Below are 4,649 nucleotides of genomic sequence, written 5' to 3' on the forward strand. Positions count from 1 at the left end.
CTCACCAGTGAGAGTATTTCCTGGTGTTTGGAAACTTCTCTCTTCTTTAAGACTCCCTTCCCAGGATGGATCTCCATCCCTACCTCTTTTGTCTCTCTTTTTATCTTTTTTTTGTGTGTGTGCTCTTTATTTTTTTATTATTATTATTTTTTACTTTACAGTACTCTATTGGCTTTGCCATACATTGACATGAATCCACCACGGGTGTACATGAGTTCCCAATCCTGAACCCCCCTCCCACCACCCTCCCTATCATTTTGAAGACAATGGGCTGCTTTTCTGGGTGCCTGATGTCCTCTGCCAGCATTCAGAAGTCGTTTTGTGAAATTTACTCAGCGTTCAAATATTCTTTTGGTGAATTTGTGGGGGAGAAAGTGGTCTCCCCGTCCTATTTCTCTGCCATCTTAGGACCGCCCCTTACCTTTAGGGTTTTCTATATATAAGATTATGTTATTTGCAAACAACTGTATTCTTTTTAGGAATTTTTCTGGCCTGACTGCTCTTGTTAGTACTTCCAGTGCTAGACTGGGTAAAAATGGTAAGTATGTGTATACTTGTATTGTTATTAATCTCAGAGGCACAGATTTCAACTCTTCATTAATGAGTACTATAATATTTCAGCTGCGAGTTTGTCAAATGTGTCCTTTTATAATGTTGAGGTACATTATTTCTATACTCAAGTTTTAAGAATTTTTATCATGAAATAATGTTGAATTTTGTCAAATGATTTTTCTGTATGTATAGAGGTGACCATATAGTTTTAATTACTCATTCTATTAATATGGTATATTTCACATGCTGATCTGCATATATCAAATCATCCTAATATCCCAGGAATAAATTCCATTTAATTATAGTGTATGATCCTTTCAATGTGTTATTGAATTTGATTTGCTAACATTTTGTTGAGGACTTTGTAACATCTATATTCATCACAAGTATTAGCCTATTGTTTTCTTTCCTTTAATGGTCTTATGTGATTTTAAGTCACATGAAAAACATTTTTTTAATTTTGTGGTGCATATCAAAGATACGTTTACACTACCCTGTAGCTTTTATTTTTCTTACTGGTTTCAAAATTCTTTCTTGTCTCAGACTTTTGACACTTTGACTACAATGTGTCCGGGTGTGGACTTCTTTTGGCTTTTCATTTGGGCATCTCTGGTGGGCTTCCTTAATCAGGATGTCCATTTACTTTCCCAGATTTGGGAAGTTTTCAGACATTTATTCTGTTGAATAAGATTTTTGCCTTTTCTTTTTCTACTGGGATTTCTATAGTACATATATTAATCTGCTTCATGACATACCAAAGTCCCTTAAGTTTACTTCAAATATTTTCATTCTTATGTTTCTTCTCTGCCTAGATAATTTTCAATGGCCTGTCTTTAACTCTGCAGATCTTTTATTCTGCTATTCTAAAGGGATTCTGAATTTCTCTAGTGAGGTTTTCAGTTCTATTATTTTTTTCCTTTACTTCATGATATCTATCTGGTCCTTTTTTAAAATTTTGTATTTCTTTGTTGAAATTCTCCCTTTATCCATGCACTGTTCTGCTGACACTGTTGACTATCTTTATTAAAGTTATTCTAATCCTCTGTCAGGTAAATCATATACAGGGTTTCCCCTACTATTCAAAAATTGGACATTTCTATGAAATCTTTCATAAACCAAAAGTATATCAAACAAAGAAGCAAATACTTTAGTACAAATGTTGCTAAAGAATGCACAAAATATATCAAGATAAAGCATAGATGCTCACAGATGAAGTTCAAAGCTGTGGCAGCATGATGTTGAGATGCTGGGTGTAGTTCCCAGGAAAGGAGTTTGGAGGAACTTGGGGAGTACACTATCTCTATAACAGTTTACTGAAAAACACATGCTGAAAGCTGTTTTCACTTTTGCCTTTTTTCATAAAAGCAAAAATCCTCTTCAGATTTCTTTCAGTTAGTTAAAACAGGTACTACTGTAGGTCTTTCATAAAAGCAAAGTGGCATAAAGAGAACTGTTGAAAGCATGGGGTATCTGTATTTTCATTTCATTGGGGTTGGTTTCTAGAGATTTGTCTTACACTTCCTTTAGGAACATATTTCACTGATTCCTCATTTTTCTTAATTCTTTGTGTTGATATCTCAGCATTAAACAAACAGCCACCTCTTCCAGCCTTCTTGGATTAGCCTTGTACTGAAGAAACTCCTCACTGATCATCATGGCCAGAGATTCTGGGGGCCTCTTAAATTTTTATGCTAGTCAAACCTACCAACTTTATTCTTAGTGATTCTCAGCTGTGTAGAATATGATGGATCATGATGAGCAAGGCAGAAGCCAATCCCCTGGATAGCATCTAGGAAAACTGGAATATTGGACACATTTAATTTTTTCCCTCTCCAGGGAGCAGTTGGGATCCGGTATTTTTTGCCCTCCTACTCTGTGCTGTGCTGACTGGATGAGCTGTGACGAGTGCTAGCATGCTAGGTTCAAATTTCCTTCATTATTCTCAGTGACCCCACAGGCATCTGGAGTTTTATGGGCCCCATCAGTATTCCAAGACAGGTAAGACAAAAGCAAGTGCCTTGGGCAGTCCCCAGAAAAATTAGACCATTGGAAATATGATGCAGTCATTTCCTTGTTCCCCAGTTAGAAGCTAAAATCTGAAAGTTTCCTCCCAATCACCTGGTACTGAGACATAATTCATAATTTCTGAGGGTAGGAATTATGGGATGAATAGGTCCCAAACTTTCCTATTGGCTTCAAGGTAACTGGTATTATGCTCACTCAGGATAAAGTAGACATTCAGTTTTCTGAGTTTTACGCAAAAGCAGTCGGTCTGTGTGTTGCTGTTGAATTGGTTTGTTCACAGGAGCAAGGAGAGTCTAGAAATTCCTGTTCTGCCACCTTGCTCATTTCTTATCAGACAGACGATGACTGAAGTTGAGAGTTAAAGGGCCTATGCTTACTATTTTCTGTAAGCACTTTATTGCACTCAGAATCCACCCCATGTCATAATTCTTATGGTCATTATTGGTGCCATTTTGATCAAGTGAACTAGCCACTTTAGTTCCCAAAGAATATGCTTCAACTGACACTGTAGTTTATAGCTTAACTGTGATTGCTATTTATGTTGCCCTGGATTACTAGTTGGCAGGTCCCATTGTCAAAGATCTTAGCACAATGATTAATCCAAGAATCAAACATTTCATAATTCCTTTTTTGTGGAATCTATCTCCTGAAACCACCCCAAGCACCAAACCTGGATCAGCAAGAGTCCAGTTAAGAGACAAAGGAGAACTTGGGAACAGGAGTAGATAACTAGAGAACTCAGAAAAATAGCCTATGGCTGAAGGAAAGTTCCAAAATAAAGGTAAACTTGAAAGTAAAATTTTTTCCCAAAACTGGGATCCAGACCTTGTCGTAGACTGGGACTTGCAGCCCAGTGGATGGGAGAGTAAATCTGCTAGATTGCTTTGGGCCAGCGTTTATCCAAAGCTAGCTGGCTAATGAAGTAAAGAAGAAAACAAATGGGACTGGAGCATCAATCAGGAAGCCTACAACTGAGGTGACTCTAGCAATAAAATTTGCTGGTAATTGAGTGCTGTGGGTATTGCTCATGAATTCATGAATTCATTGCTCATAAATGCTGTTCATATTTATGTTGCTGGATCAAGAGGAGAAGACACTAACTAGAATTAGATAAGAACCAGCCTCTTATAATATCCTTCTAGTTCCCTCTACTGACAAAACTTATCACTGCACCATCTGACAAAGAAGTGTCCATGAGGTTCAGTTCCAGCATCACAAATAGATAATAAAAGTATTCCTATTTAGCAATAAAAATCAATGAGCTGCTGGTACATACAACAATGTAAATGAATTTCAAAAGTATTACACTGAATGTGCTATGTGCTTAAGTTGCTCACTTGTGTCTGACTCTGCAACCCCATGGACTTGTAGCCCACCAGGCTACTCTGTCCATGGGGATTCTCCAGGTGAGAATACTGGAGTGGCTTGTCATGTCCTCCTCATTACACTGAATAAACATATGCAGACACAAGATTCTACAAACTGTTTGGTAGGGGCCTACCAAAAAGACATTTTAGTGGAAGCAAAACTATAGTGACAGGACACCAGGTTAGAAGCTGCCTAGGGCCAGGTTGGGGGAGGACACTGACTGAAAAGAGATATTCAACAACTTTTTAAGGTGATTAAAATGTCCTGAAATTTGACTGAGGTAGTGGTACAAGTCTATACAGTTTCTTGAAGTGAATAAATTTCACTACATATAAATTATACCTCAAAAAGCTATAAAATAATCTCCAGTGATTTTTGTTCTCTCTGCTGCCTTATTTATATAAAGTATCCAAGGTAATTTCACTCTCAAAAATTAGTCATCAGATGTTAACAAGATAGCCTAATAAGATATCACTAACTCATATTCCCTCTTCAACAACAATAATCTGGCATCCATCCACAGATAAGAGTAACTTTGTGAGAGCTTTGAGATCTAGGTAGAAGATTGTGAAAACCCAGTGCAGTCCATAATCTAGGACAGCTGTTTTGAGAAAGAAGACATGTACTCAGGCAGCTGACTTAACTGACCATAGGCCCAGGTACAGACCTGGAAACAGCTCCATGACTCCTAAGAACTCGACTAC

This window comes from Ovis canadensis, chromosome 1 (genome assembly GCF_042477335.2).
Source record: "Ovis canadensis isolate MfBH-ARS-UI-01 breed Bighorn chromosome 1, ARS-UI_OviCan_v2, whole genome shotgun sequence".
Taxonomy (NCBI): Eukaryota; Metazoa; Chordata; class Mammalia; order Artiodactyla; family Bovidae; genus Ovis; species Ovis canadensis.